The 16,691-nt window shown below is 38.7% G+C and overlaps 1 protein-coding gene across 1 annotated transcript in view; it reads left to right on the top strand.

Moving 5' to 3' along the window:
* LOC114642592 (immunoglobulin superfamily member 1-like) overlaps nt 1–16,691 on the top strand; it is a 253,600-nt gene that overhangs the window by 56,166 nt on the left and 180,743 nt on the right. The window lies entirely within an intron of this gene.

Raw genomic sequence — 16,691 nt, 5'->3', positions numbered from 1 at the left:
CCTTCTGCCACCTCCACTCCTCTCTCGCAAGCTCCGTCCTCTTCTAACCAACTCAGGCTCCTTGAATGGAGTGAGGTGGACCCTTTTATAACGCACCTGGATGTGCTCCAAGTGCTCCCTGATGATCTCCCTGCAGCACTTCCTGGTGTGGCGGAAGTGCTGCGGTCCCAGGCTCCTTAGTCCTTCGGGTGCCTCCTGGCAGTGGCCACTGATCCTCACAGATGGCTGCCCTCTTGTGTCCTGAGGAAGGAATTTCCCCTCTCCTGGGGCCTCATGTATAACGCCGTGCGTAGAACTCACACTATAACATGGCGTAAGCACAAAAGCGGGATTGTGCGTACGCACAGAAAAATCCAGATGCAGGAATCTGTGCGCACGCATACTTTCACGTTCTTCCACTACATAAATCCCAATCAGCGTGAAAAGTAACGCACGTGCACGCGCCTTCTGTCCCGCCCCAACTCCTCCCAGAATTACGCCTCTTTGAATATGCAAATCAATATAAATAGCCTTCTGTGAAAAGACAATGGGAAAAGCACGGGGAAAATATAAGAATTTCAGCGAATACCAAGTGGAGGCAAAGGAAAAACGTACTATTTGTTGGTTTAAACAGTGGTATAATCAACAAAAGAAAGTTGATCAAGTGACAGAGTGTTGGAAAAACTCGAAAGATCAAATTCACAAAGTCGCACAGTGCCCGAAATAAAAAAGAAATCACATATCAAAGTCACCGTGAAAAGGCAAGTCGTAGCCCACCGTCTGAGTGTCATATGAAAGCTTATTAGGGTACAAACAAAAAACATAGGCACACAGTGGGAAAAAAGCACGAAATGTCAACTTTAATCTCAAAATTTCCACTTTAATCACGTAGTTTATTTTGCCATTAAAGTAGAATATCATAAACTTCATCTTAAAATCGTTTATTTTACTAGTTTCTCAAGTAGCATGTTAAATGCTTTGTTCTGTGTTTGATCTTCTATGTGCTCTATGTGTGTGAATCACTACGTGCTTCCGTTCTTTCTCTTTCTCCGACAGGACACAGAATCCATTACATTCGAGATATTTCAGCTCTCTGAATAATTAAAATACTGAGGTGTATACGCGATATAATTTTCATGATGATAGGAATGAAAGCATGTTATTAAACATGGGAACACGGTGGCGCAGTGATTGTTCATATCTCACGCAAGATGCTTGCTGCACCATGTGCGACCTTCGATGAAATAATTTATTACAGAAGTACTGTCTCTTTCAAACGTACTAACCTCCAATTCCTGTCCATACTTTTCTTTCTCCAAATACCCAATCGCCACACAATCAGCTCTGTAATAGACGTTAAGCCATTTGTAAGCTTAGAACGCCGATTCTTCAAAACTTTTAAGGAACATTGAAATATCTTCGTAGTACATGTTTAATTATTCTATCCGTCTATCCTTCCAGTGTCGCGTCAGCACCAGCAAGAATACAGCGCAAGGCAGGAGCTATCCTTGAACTAGCCATACGCTGCGGCACCGTGTCCTCACATGTTTAATTATTAACAATACAGATTATTTAAATGAAGTTAAAGTTTTATCTGTATACTATAAGCAACATATTTTGCTGCATTTCATCTTAAAAATGATATTGTCATCATACGCGCTTTATAAAGTAGCGCAGGTTGTGCAATATTATAACTGTAGTGCAAGTTTACAGTGAGGTGATTGTACTTATAAGTACAAACAGTTCTACAAGGAGCACTTGATGGACTGATTGAGTGCGTTTATAGTTCTTGGGATGAAACTGTTTCTGAAACGCGAGGTCCGTACAGGAAAGGCTTTGACGCTTTTTGCCGTGGTTGAGGTAGTGTGTACTTGAAACTGTATACCGATAATTCTCTTTCCGATCATCTGCTGCTGTGATTCACACTCAGATACAGTGATATAAATACTCCGAGTGGTGCAGTGAGAGTAATATGGAAAAAGATGATCCGCAGTGGCAACCCTTAACGGGAGCAGCAAAAAGAAGAACAAGATGCAGTGAGCGTAACAACGCTAAAGCAGTTATGGTATTTGGAATACTATGGCTATTCCCTGAACCATTATATTGCTACAGGTTAATTACAATCAGATGCATTACACTAATAAACAATATGCAGTTAATTTCAGTGTATTTATAAAGCCGCTTCAGGAATGTGGAGCTAAGAAAGAAAGGATGAGCACACAGGAACAGTAGTTTGACCATTCTGTGGACCATTATATTGTTACAGGTTAATTACAATCAGATGCATTAAATTTATGAACGATATGCGGTTAATTTCAGTGTATTTGATAAAGCCGCCGCCGTGGATGTGGATCTAAGAAAGGGTAACCACACAGGAACAGTAGCACTGCTTTGACGCTGGGTGCCACCAGTCTGCAAAACCGAGCGGAGAAATTGCGTACGCCAAGGTATGAGTTACCGTGAAAATGTACGTGGCTTTACGCCAAGTTTAGGTTTTATACATCGCGATTTGAGCGTGGAAAGGTTCGTACGCAACATTTCTGTGTGTACGCACCGTTTATACATGAGGCCCCTGGTCCCCTGCTTCTCTAGGCCTCCCGGTGGGGCAAGGTCCCTGGCCATCTATCACAATATATATACAGTATATTTTAAAATATACCATAAAGACTAATTATAATATACTAGCTTGTGTAAACCCATGCTGTAAAAAGTCCAGGCTCCTAGAAACTTGAAATTGTCGGAAAAAAAATTGAAATGCAGAGTCGGTGGTTTTGTTTTTCCAGACTTGCTTGCCCCCCTTGTCTATCTATAGTTTCTCTCTCGTTTGTCTTTCCTCGGCGGAGTCACTTTGGCGACAGAGTCGCTTTCTTTCAGCTTCATGCTGTAGCCTCGCACTTCTTTCTTCTTCCAACTCATTAACTTGAGGCTGCCTTGCTGGCTCTTTCAGCTTCATGCTGTAGCCTCGCACTTCTAGGCCGCCTCACACTTCCGGGCCGGACAGACAGACACACACACTTCCGGTATATTTTAGAGTACGTAGATATTTCAATATATTTTAATAAATTTAGCATATTAAAGGATATTTGTAAAAATACATTAACTTGCTTTTGGAAGTATTATACACAATAGGTATCTGTTAGGTATTTCTTATATTGAGGTCTATCTTAGACCAACTCTCACAGTGACACACAAATTATAAGCCCAGTAAATAATGTAAGACAATTAAGTAATAAAGTTGTAACCTGCAATGTTCTATTTTCAATACAGTACTTGGTATGTAAAGGGAAATTTAAAGTAAGCAATTTCACATAAACTGGTTTTTCATTCTTTAACATTCTAGCTTTTTTATTATGATTACAACTTGGTGCTGTGTATTTTGTATTTTTCTGTGCTACAAGAGAATCCATGCGTAAACAATTTATGAACAGCCACTTTGATACCCCAGAACCATGTCTTGTTAAAATTGTTGATGTGACAGAAGGTCTCTTCATCTCCAGAAATTAACATGGAAGAGATACACATTTACAAGCTGTTAAATCTACTGTTAGCACTGTAAAGTCTGCCTACTTAAAGAACTTATTCTGAGCTACAGGGAGTTCAAAAGAGATCAGATTCATTGTGGAGTCTGTTTTTAACTTGTTACAGGTCAAAAGATAAGACATGAATGATCTGTCAGAAGCATATGGGGCTGGGTGCACAGTATATTGCATGCCTTAGACATAATATATTTGGAAATACATTTTGTTGTGCTACATTATATTTTAGATATGATCTTAAAATATATATGTAGAGTACAGTACATATAGATAGATAGATAGATAGATAGATAGATAGATAGATAGATAGATAGATAGATAGATAGATAGATAGATAGATAGATACTTTATTAATCCCAAGGGTAAATTCATATATATTGAGAGATACTGTTTGTCCACATATTTCTTGGGTATATTGCAGTCTATTTCATTTTTGTAAGTGCTATTTTTTTTAATGAAGTGTCCCCACCATAAACGGACACCCTTTTTTATTTAAGGTCTGGTGTTAACCTCAGCACAAACTTATTCCTCTCTCATATGAAGTCATAGTAAAATTTCATGGAAAAAATAATGTTGACACTGGGAGAATGTGCACACTCCACACAGACAATGACAGGGTGTGTTCCTAATTTCTAAACATGGCAACACTTTAATATCAATTATGATAATAATAACAATACTTGTTAATTAATATAAGAATAAGTGTTGGAATGGAGTCCCATCTAGATCTGTGTCCTACATCGTGCCTTATGTAATCAGGACACATTCCTGGTAGTTTCCTGAGATGGTGTAATAGATAGATAGATAGATAGATAGATAGATAGATAGATAGATAGATAGATAGATAGATAGATAGATAGATAGATAGATAGATAGATAGATAGATAGATAGATAGATACTTTATTAATCCCAATGGGAAATTCACTTGGATGGAATGCTTCAGTGCATGAATGAACCGATCGTGGAAAGCTCATAGAACTAATCATTTTTATTTTTCTAACATGTTTGTCCAAGATGACTAACAATGCTAGTATTATGGTGACCCAAAACTTGTTTAAATTTCAGGTTCATGAATTAAACATTACAATGCCTTCTTTTTACAAATGTACTACTTCAAAAGAAGAAAGCACTGAAAAGCTGTGGAAAAACTAAGGCTTATTGTGAATACTTCATGTACATGAAAATGGCACGTATCAGTTTTATCAAGGAAAGGTTTACTCTTTATAACATAAACCACGTTTTTTTTAATGTGGACCCACAGTATAACGTCAATCTTCTGATGCTACTTTTATTTGCCTATTCTTGCACTTACTAGTCTTTGGAGATATAAAGTTCACAGTTGTAATGCACCTGCACCCAGCACTGCTGTCCTCAAAGTTATGCAGGCTTCAGTCAGGAATGACTGTCACTTAAGCTTTCCTGTCGGAGACGTCTCGCCTCACTCCTGATTTACATAACTGAGAAACAAATTGGGCTCCAATCCCCCAGTCAAAAAGCAGAACATGCAAACACTGAAGCGGACTTTAGTACATTTTTAATCTTTTGAGTATTATTCAAATAGTGCCACAAATGAAAGCAAAATAAAGTGTGGCAATTCACACTATACAACCCGGAACTGGTCGCTGTTTAGTCTTTCCAGGTGGCACATTGCTTGTTGGCAGTAACACCGGGCATTCTTGGTTTGACTTCCCCTCTGCTTTCTTTTCTTTGATCAGCTCTTTTACTGATCTTATCAAGCTAATCTACAGTAGATATGATGTGGTACTGCCATCAAGACAATTTTGTCTTTTTTAAATGTAGGTTTTCTGTCTCAAAAAGGTGATCATACCCTTAGGCTATCAAAGCACAGGGGGTGTGCATACACTACTGTTGTAAGAAGCACCCTTGGGGCAGCGTAATGTGATCTTCACAGAAGATGCATCTGCTTATCTCTTACAAGCAAACAACATCACCCAGCAATATTCCTAAAACTGCAGACTTAACAAAGTCACAGAGTTTTTACACTTTCTACTTAAACCAATCATCAAAACATTCAGGTAATTCTTAAGCAAATACAAAAACATTAACAGACAAGGTTCAATTTTCAGTAGCCATGTAACATAACAAGCTGTTTTAACAAAGCAGGCATAAAAACGGGGCATAAAGTGTCATTGTAAAATTAAACATTACAAAAAAAAGTTCTACTCCAGTCTCCAACTGCCAACAGTGAAGTGAGCCAGCCTTTAGAGTAGAGTTCAGTTAGAAGGAAAAACATATATTAAAGAAGCAGTTTTCAACTTTAGAAATGTTCCTATTATATTCTTTAAGCTTGATATAAATAACTTACCAAAAACAATTTGACAAAGTGGAAAGATTGCCTCACCAATTCATTAATGCAAAAAAATAAAAAGTCCTTGTTAACAGTAGTAATGCTACAAGATGACATGTTGGACCTTTTGACTCCCTAAAACGCACCTGTTGTTTTAGCTTTACAATTGTATTAATAAAATTCTATGTAAAAAATAAAACATTATTCTACTGTTAGACTTTAATGTTACTTTTTCTGTCTTTTGGAAGAAAATAACCGTGTATATGACCTGCATCTTGAGGTTAAGTGATGTACTAGCTATTCTAATACTTTTCAGACAAATTATATTTCAGAAATTCTCTGATATTATGAGACAAAGTGCATGACTGTCTTAGTATTTGGGAAAATTGGACAGTTAGAACATTAGAACACTCTAGACGAGAGGAGGCCATTCAGCCCAACAAAGCTCGCCAGTCCTGTCCACTTATTTCTTCCAAAAAAACACCAAGTTGAGTTTTGAAAGTTCCCAACATCTTACTGTCTACCAAACTACTTGGTCGCTTATTCCAAGTGTCTATTGTTCTTTGTGTAAAGAAAAACTTCCTAATGTTTGTGTGAAATTTACCCTTAACAAGTTGCCAACTGTGTCCCCGTGTTCTTGATGAACTCATTTTAAAATAACATTCTCGATCCACTGTACTAATTCCCTTCATAATTTGAAACACTTCAATCATGTCACCTCTTAATCTTCTTTTGCTTAAACTGTAAAGGCTCAGCTCTTTTAATCTTTCCTCATAACTCAACCCCTGTAGCCCTGGAATCAGCCTCGTCGCTCTTCTCTAGACCTTTTCTTGTGCTGCTATGTCCTTTTTGTAGCCTGGAGACCAAAACTGCACATAGGACTCCAGATGAGGCCTCACCAGTGTGTTATAAAGCTTGAGCAGAACCTCCTGTAACTTGTACTCCACGCATCATGGCGCTATATAACCTGACATTCTGTTAGCCTTCTTAATGGCTTCTGAACACTGTCGGTAAGGCGACAGCTTAGAGTCCACTATGACTCCTAAATCCTTCTCATAACGTGTACTCGAGATTTTCCGACCATCCATTGTGTATTCAAACCTAACATTTTTACTTCCTATGTGTAATACTTTACATTTACTGACATTAAATTTCATCTGCCACAAATCGACCCAAGGCTGTATGCTATCCAAGTCCTTCTGTAATGATATAACGGATTCCAATTTATCTGCTAATCCACCTATCTTGGTATCATCTGCAAACTTAACCAGCTTGTTACCTATATTCTTATCTAAATCATTTATATATATTAAGAATAGCAGCGGCCATAACATTGACCCCTATGGAACATCACTCTTAATATCAGCCAGTTCTGATGAGGTTCCTCGCACCATCACCCTCTGCTTCCTGTGTCTGAGCCAATTCTGCACCCATCTAAAAACATCACCCTGAACTCCCACTTCTTTTAATTTGATGTCCAGCCTCTCATGTGGCACCTTATCAAATGCTTTCTGAAAGTCTATCTATCTATCTATCTATCTATCTATCTATCTATCTATCTATCTATCTATCTATCTATCTATCTATCTATCTATCTATCTATCTATCTATCTATCTATCTATCTATCTTAAACCAATTAAGGGTTTCTTTTTATCCAACCATGCTGACAATGCATCTTATTACCACTAGTCTGCTTTTCCATATCACACCAGGAGATGGCGGTGTCTGCTCACAACTGCATACTATCTGCCTTTGCGCTGATCTTCTTAATGTGATGCATCTCACTGGCATTAGCAGAGCAGCCTGACAAGCCATCTGTGTAAACACCAGGTGACGTCTAATGGCTGATACACCAAATGCTACCCGCCACACATAGAGGTAGTGACTTGAAAATGCTTTGGCTTTTCAAACATCTAGATGTTAGGGAAAACGTTTTAAATTGAAAGATTGCTATCAGGCAATTGGTCATAAATGAGCAAAGTGCTTTGTCCTCAGAGTGTGGCAGGCTTAATGTTTGCCTTCAACTTTTTTTTTTTTTGTTATTGTGAAAGTTTCAGTTTCTCACTAAAAAATGGTGAAGACGCAGCTCCAGTGCTGGCTTAATGTTCTTACCTGCTCTCCAAGACCCTGTTCTGAGGAAAGGGGGGCAAATCTATCAATTTCATCCATTCATGAGTTTAATGAATTTTCTTTATTCAATTTTACTGTGGCAGAAAGCAGCAATCGATACTAAAAACATCAAATGGCAGACAAAGACCAGCTGATGAGGTATGGCATTATATACTGAGCTCTTCTACACATTTTGGGAAAATATGAAGAGTTGTTTGTTATTAAACCTTATTAGCTGAATTACCTACCATTGCTAGAATATATTCATATAATGAGTTTACTGGTAAGAAAGAAATTATTTCTGTGTCTTTTAAATGCTGACCATTCCTCACTGCTGGCTACACTACCTGTCTATCAATTTCACTGCTCTCGTGAGTTGAGAATTTATTCTTTTTGTGTGTGATTTCACTGTAAGTAGGACCTAACCTAAACAATACACCAATTCATTTCCATTGACTAAACCATTTCTGTGTGGTAAGGAGGTTTTGGTACTGCATTCCAGCCCATTAAACTCCTGTTTCTTAAGATAACTTTTAAATAGATTAGATTAAATAAACGTTATTAATGCCGTGGGGAAATTCAGATGCATGCAGCAGCAGAAATATAAATAAGAATAACAAGAATACAGACAGTAGTACTAGGGTGTTGTACCGTGTTAGCCATTATGAATGTAGAGAAAAGCCAAGCAAAATGACCCTTTTATTGGCTAACTAAAAAGATTACAATATGCAAGCTTTCGAGGCAACTCAGGCCCCTTCTTCAGGCAAGATGTAATACAGAGACTGGAGTTCCCTGTGTTTATATACACACTCTAGGACAAAAAACAACATTGGTAAATCTTTAAATGAGAAATTTTAAATGTAAAAAATTAATAGATTCATTCAGGCTAGGGTTAATTTAACAAGTGAGAAAAGAACAATGTATTGTCAAGATCTCTTGGTGCTCTTAAATATATAAATATACCAGTAATGGCACACTTGACCTGAGCATTCCTAGTTGTCCTCCTCTTTCTCTGTACATTTACCATTCGTTTGCTCAGAGGTTGATGTGCTTGCTGCTTCCTGAGCAGCTCTTCTTTTCACCACCCTAGCGGCCCGCTTCTTCTCTTCTTTCATCTTTTCACATTAAAACTGATTAAGTCAGTGTTTGTGTTGCAAGTACTTAGTACGTTTTCTTTAATTTTTCACTTAAGCTGGCACTTAAGTCTTCAATCTGCCTTAAGAATGATTTAAGATATGAAGAGGTAGGGGAAGTGACAACGAAGGTGGTAGGGATGAGAACGGCGCCCATACACATGCGCCACACGGCCGCCCTAATGTGCGCAGCCGAGAGTTGATTCTACAATAAAATAAAATTAAAATAAAAAGAGGAATAACCTTGGAGGTCAATCATCACCCCGAAAGCAGATAGTAGACGTCATGTAGTATATGTGTACCAAATTTCAGGTCAATAGTTCAAACGATTTGTGAGCTACAGGTGATGTAAAATACTGGACAGACAAACGGACAGCCACGGTAGCGTATTATATAAGAAGATTTTAAAAGTCATTTTATGGATTAAGCATGTATCATATATATATATATATATATATATATATATATATATATATATATATATATATATATATATATTGTAAGGAGAGACAGAAATGACAAGAAAAAGGTTTGGGCATCCACCTCATACACTTTACAGTTCAGAAAAAAAAAGAATCTCAAACAGAGTAGTGACAAAACAGGACTGTTAGGAATCTGAATGAAGAACTAGAGTGGTTTCCATTATGGGGATCTGCTGGGTAAGGAAAAAAATCTTTAATGCACCCAGTCAACCCCTGTCCTGGCATACAATATTCAGCTAAGCCCATTGACTGCCTCCTTCGCGCACATGTATGTTTATATATTGTGAAGATCAGGGGTGCTCCTGCTGCCCTAACTTGACACAAACAGGCAGAGACACATGTTTTCCACACAGCAGATGTTTATTCCTGTGCTGCCGCATGTGTGTGTGTCTCGTGCTGTCTTGTGTTGGGTTGGCCACAAGAATTACAAGTGCATCTCCTGTCTGCAGACGAGAACAAAATCCCATCTGGGATGCCACTTGTGAAGCCCATGGTCACCGCAGCTGCCCTAATCCCAACACAAACAGGCAGAGACATGTGTTTGCCACACAGCACACATTTATTCTGATGGGGAAGCACTTGTCTTGCTCCCAACAACAGCACAACACAAATAAACAGCACCAAAGCCCAGTCCTTTTCTTCTTCTTCTCTCTCTCTCTCTCTCCCTCCTTCTCTCTCTCTCTCCCTTCCTCTCTCTCTCTCTCTCTCTCCCCCTGCCTGCATCCAAATCTGCCTCCACTCCTCTCCCAGCAAGCTTTGTCCACCTCCTCATAATTCTGGCTCCTCGAATGCAGTGGGGTGGCTCTTTTTATTCTGTTCCTGGGGGTGCTCCAGATGCTCATCAGTATTACCTGGAATCACTCCCAGATTTGGTGGAAGTCCATTGTAGGGCTCTGCAGCTCCCTCTGGAGGCCCCCATGGAACCCAACAGGGCTGAAATAAACTCCAAGTCCCAGCATGCCCTGCGGGAATCCGTGGTGCCACAGCCACACAGGAGAGCTGCCCTCTAGCCTCCCAGGGGAGGTAGTGCCTTGGAGATGCTCTCTCCCCAATACCTTTTTATTCAGTCAGTCAGTCAGTCATTCTCCAACCTGCTATATCCTAACACACGGTCACGGGGGTCCACCAGAGCCAATCCCAGCCAGCACAGGGCACAAGGCAATATATTTATTATTCAATCAGGCATTGCTTATTACCCTGTTCAAAACATGTATACAGTTCATATAAAAAGTAAAAAAGTGAAAGCAGTAAATATGTTCTACAAATCAATTAAAACAGTATTTGAATCTACAGTGGCTTTGTAATTAATACATGTATGTATGTTATTAGATGCTTACTTCCTATGTTTTTTTTCCTTTTAAAACATTTTCTGGCCATTATGAAAATGCATAATAAAACAAAAATACTTGTGACAGAGAATATTTTCGTATATAGTAATTTAGATATGAAGATATTTATTGCAGTTTGATCTCATGAGTCTGATTTCTGAATGAGAGATTGTTTCCAGAATAATGCTGAGATGAGTTTGCAGGACTGGCAGTGGCACTGCTGGAGATGAACTGCATCACTGCCCACATGGTCTGAATTTTCTTAGATTTTACAGTTTTAGTTAAATTTAAACTGACTCCTTTTCCTTTTTATTTCAGTTGATTATACAACAGAGAACTGCCTTCGACTTGGAGTATCAGGTCTGGTGGTGATTGTACTGCTGATCATCATGAGGGAGTCTTTTTGGTCCAGAGTGACTTCATCTTGTGGATCCAGTGATGCTGCATAGACTTCAGGTCAATGGGGCTCAGAAAGTGGTCCTGAACATTAAATCAAACAGAAACAGCATTCATCTGCCTGAGTGTCGTACATGGTATAATGTGAAACTATCTGGTGAAAGAGATTAAAAGATAGCATTCAAAAGAGATCAAAACAGGCAATCGAAAGGTTAAAAGAGAAACCAAAAATAAAATTGCTTATGAAGCCAAAACAAACAGCTAGTAATTTCATGAGTGCTACTCTAGTAAAAGATGTGTTTAGAGAATTTCAGAGCCATCAGGAACACAAAAGAAGAAATCATTGAAAATGAGAAGGAAACAGCAAATGAACTGAGCAAATATTTCACCCAAGTATTTTTAAAGGAAGAAACAAATGGAATGCCCTATGCAGAAGTAAAAGCAACCTCTGAGTTCATAGATTTTTAAATAAAAGAATCAAATGTTTTTCTAGCCCACAATATGTTGAAGACTAATAAAACCCCCAGACCTGATGCCATTTTACTAATTGTATTGAAAGTAATCAAACACATCATTATAAGCCCTAATTAGGTCTATTTGAACACTCACTTGAGAAAGGAGAAGTAACTGAGGACTGGAAAGCTGCAAATGTGACATAATGGATCCTGGTAAATACAGACCAATAAGTCTTACTTTTGTGCCATGTAAAATGATTGAAGATACAATAAGAAATAAATTAGAAAAGTACCTATTTGAAAACAACAAAGCAAATAACAACCAGCATGGATTACAGATGATCTTGCCAAATGAACCTTGAAGGTTTTTTTTAAAAAAAAGGCAACCGCAATAGTTGACAAAAGCAAAGTATGCGACACAATTTGCTTCGCCCTTAAAATACAGCTTTGATACGCTCCCATATTGAAGATTAATTATAAGAATTGAATCCATAGGCATCAGAGGTAACCTGCAAAACTATATATTAAGTTGGGTAACCAGCAGGAGACAAAGAGTACAGATTAAGAGGAGAATGAAACACATGGAGTGGGGTCACCAGCAGAATCACTCAGGGGTTGGCAGAAGTGAGGGCGTGGTCAGGAAGGGGAAGCGGGGGCTGCTTGTGCTTTAGCTGGGCTTCCCTTCTGGCGATCTGTAGAAGATGCAGAAGAGACATTAGTGCAATTCATCAACCCCTGACTCTGCATCTTACCCTCAGTTAAATCTTTAGACTGCCTCTCATGCACACACATATGACACATCTTTTCATTTTGTCTTCTGACTTTGTTAACATTTTCCTGACCCTTCTTTTGAATACTTCCTTTAATTTAAACAATGGATTTATATTCTTCCACTTTTTAAACCACTACCTGATTATGACAGTTTACATTCATATCCAGTCCAGCTGCCTTCCTTATATCTTTAATATGCAACAAAAAACAACTAATCACAAAAAAGTCAAATATTGAGAAACATTTCTTTCCAGAATAAACCATTCAATATTCACTGACACAAACTTGCCAGACATGTAAGGGAAGTGTCAATATCAGAGTTAAAACTTCAAACTGCTCAGACAAAGCCTACATTATCACAATGGATTCAATAGTGCCAGTTTTGTGGTATCTCAACAAATTATCGAACAGTCACTGATGCTGGCTGTGTTCATTAATGTCTTTTCAAAGTGGTAAAAAAATGTTTATGCCGATTTCAAATATTAAAAATTATACATTCAAGATATTCTGTTACCTGCAAAGACAGTCAGAGACAGAGAGGGGCTGAGCTGTCAGCTGATCACTATCTGGTTGTATGTTAGATCAGATGGCAGGAGAAGACGCAGAACACACCAGGCAGACCCAAATGTATAGTGAGGATGTCCTGGGATTGTTTGGCAGATACCCCCTTCAGGGTGATCTTCACCTCACATCTCTAGATGAATTTCTATTGTATTCTGAGGGAGGCTTAGGACGTTTGACCTGAATCAACCAGGTTCCATGACTCCAGTGCTAAGGCTGATGCGCCTTGATGTAAGATCATTGGTGTCAATCATGACAGTCATCCCCAAATCTGTGTTGGATGCCAGTGGTCAGACTGAAGAAGGAGTCATTCTGAGATTGATTAGTTTGAGGGACTCCAGAGGCCGTTGATGGGTGCCAGCAGATCTAGCAGAGCATGGCGAGGGCAATTACAGATGTAATCTCTGATGTCAGAAAAATTCATTGAGGCTATGGAAAATGACTTTTGGAAAGAGTGCTGCTGACCCCACCTGGTGATAAAGTCAGGCGGTGGAAGGAGCACTTCGACAACCTCCTAAATTCCACTGACATGCCCCTTTTTGAGGAAGGAGAGTCAGGGGTCTCGAAGGGGGACTCATCCATCACTGGAGCTGAAGTTGCTGAGGCCGTTGAAAAAAAACTTCTCGGCAGCTGGGCTCCAGGGGACTGATGATATGCTCCCCTAGGTCTTAAAGGCCGGTGATATTGTGGGGTTGTCTTAGCTGACATGACAATTCAATGTTGTGTAGAGGTCGGGGACAGTGTGTCTGGATTGACAAATTGGGGTGGAGGTCCACATCTGTAAGAAAGAGAAACGGAGGGTGTGCTCCAATTTGGGGTAGATCACACTTCACAGTCTCCTTGCGAAGGTCTGTTCCAAGGTTCTGGAAAGGAATATCTGGCTGTTTATTGAGCCTCAGATTCTGGACGAACAATAAGGATCTCATCCTGATGGAACAGTGGACCAGCCTTTTACCCTCACGAGATTCTGGAAGGTTCATGGGAGTATGCCCAACCTGTCTACATTTGTTTTTCAGACTTGGAGAAGCTTTTTAATGGTGTCCCTTGAGGGTTCCTGTTCTTGTGAGTATGGGGTCAGTGACCTGCTGTTGCGGGTTATTCTGTTTCTGTCAACTGGATGGAAAGCTTGGTGGTTTGCATTACTGGCAGTTAAGAAGACTTGTGACTAACTAGAATCTGTGCCTTGTATTCATGATATTTAAAAAGGAAATCAAGACACAGAGGAACAATTAAAAGCAGTCGAAAGGGGGCAAACCCAAAGAAGAGGAATGGTGGGGTCAGGAATGGGATAAAAACCAAACCAATACATGTTCTTTGACTTTATCTTTAAGTTGAACCTTCTGTACTGATCCTAATCCTACTGTACAGCCATCTCATACTGATACTTTACTCTTATCAGTACATCTTCATTAAGATTCTTTATTTTCTAGTAATATTTTGGACTTACTGTTTTTATAATTTTACATTATTACTGTGAATTGCGCTTGTGTTTATTTTACTTTGCCAAATTTCCCCTTGGGGATTAATAAGGTTCGATCAGTGTAATGTGTCTTGTGACAGAGTGCTATATAGAATTGGTTTGCAATAAAATTGTGTGTAATAAATTTGGCATAAAAAAAAATGATATTCCACCTGCATCTTGTGGTTTTACTGAAGATTTATTTAAACACAAAACAAAGGTCAAATCAAAAAGAGAACACATTGTTTTGAACTTGTAAATGAAGATAAAAACATTTCTGTTGCTTAAGATGAGAGAACTGCATACTTGTATAACATAAGGTGAGCCCAGCTTTGACACATCAAGTTCATTTCCCATGTTAATCTGTGACATGTTCACACATCTAGCAGAGACAATTTCTGAACAAGGTGGGTCACTATCACTGAATTCCACTTCTGGGGTCTGAGTCACATGTGTATCCCTATCACAGATTGTGTGATGTTATGCATTCCTGACATGTCCCATAGGTGATCCATTTTGTTCTTTGATATCTTGAAATTCTTCATTAGAAGTGATATTCTGTGAGCTCCAAGATGGTCTTCTGTTCTGAATTTCTTCCAGACTTGCATTATACATTGCAAGGACAGGCTTTTGATCCCCCATGACTCCAAAAAGATTTTAATTGAGTTCAAAAATTGGATGGATAGATGGATGACATTTATAAACTGAAACATCCATGTGAGAGATGTAAGCCAGTGAAATGGAGAAGGTAAACTCTGAGCTCAGAGGTTTTCAGTAGCTGGCTAAGAGTCGAGGCTCTTGCACTGAGTGCCATCACTTTGTTTATTTGAGATCCCCTGCAATTTTCACATATATCATACACAAGAAGAGGTGAGAAAATGATTCATGCAATGAAGCACAGTAAAGTGGAACATTGTGCAAAGATGAGTGTGCAAGTAGAAAAGAACTGAAAATCTCATACTGACCTTGAAGTATTTTGACACTCTTGATATCCTTCTGCTGTGAAACATTCTGACCTGTCATTGTTTACACATGTCTTAAACAACTATTATCATACACTGATCATTTCTGTATTATCTACAGTTAGGTCCATAAATATTTGGACAGAGACAACTTTTTTCTAGTTTTGGTTCTGTACAGTACCACAATGAATTTTAAATGAAACAACTCAGATGCAGTTGAAGTGCAGACTTTCAGCTTTAATTCAGTGGGGTGAACACAATGATTCCATAAAAATGTGAGACTGAAAAACCAAAGATGCAGTGAAGCTCTTTAAGCGCACATCACATTTATCAGGATTTCGGGCTGTTTCAGTGAGTGTTTCTTCTGTATTTGTAACATTTAATTCATGGTGATTGTGGTCTCTTAGTGTTTTCTTCTTTGGTTTTGTTTTACTGTGTGTGTGTAAACACACTGCTGTGCACGGCTGTTGTTGCTTTGCATGTCACACACATTTGAAATAAAGCTGACTATGCCGAAGGTCAATGTCAGTTTCAGGGTGGAGTTTCAGTAATTTTATTGTTTGTTTCGGAATAGAAAGACAAATTTCTAATTTATAGTTTATAAGTGTTACAGAACAAAGAGGTCAAATGAAAAATTAAGTGCAGAAATCTTTGTATTTCCCGTCCCACTGTCCATTTGGTGTTGCTGTGTTGAAGTTTGTCACCCTGTCTTGTTGGCCTTTCCAAACAGCTCTATGTGACACACAAGCCTGTTTCTTTGCCCTCCAGGCCTTTGAGCCTTGCTTGTTTATTAACTTTGAGAATATAAAAACAGTGTGCATCCTGATGAGTGTTACTTTGTGAATTTTTAGCATCTGTCTGCATTGAGCACTTCGTCTAAATGTGAAGGTTCTGGGTGACTTGAATTAGGAATAATCATTCACTTGACAGACAACCAAGGAAACAAATAACACCAAGGCTTCTAAATACGGAGCTGCTTTCTACTGTCATTACTGGCATTACTGCTGCTTCTTGTAATTCTGCAAAAATAGTTTAGACTGAAATAGTATTCATCATAAACAGGAAACTGAAGACATTTTATTGCCCTTGACAAGAAAACTGCATGCTAGATTCACTGCCCCTCGTGGGGTCTCTTCATCGTTTTTGATCTTGTGAGTTTCAAATGTCACTTTTTTTTTGTGCCACAGATGCACAGATGCACCACTTCCTT

This window comes from Erpetoichthys calabaricus, chromosome 16, assembly GCF_900747795.2.
Source record: "Erpetoichthys calabaricus chromosome 16, fErpCal1.3, whole genome shotgun sequence".
Lineage (NCBI taxonomy): Eukaryota > Metazoa > Chordata > Cladistia > Polypteriformes > Polypteridae > Erpetoichthys > Erpetoichthys calabaricus.
The sequence above is the reverse complement of the archived record's forward strand: the minus strand, read 5'-3'. Positions and strand labels throughout refer to the sequence as shown.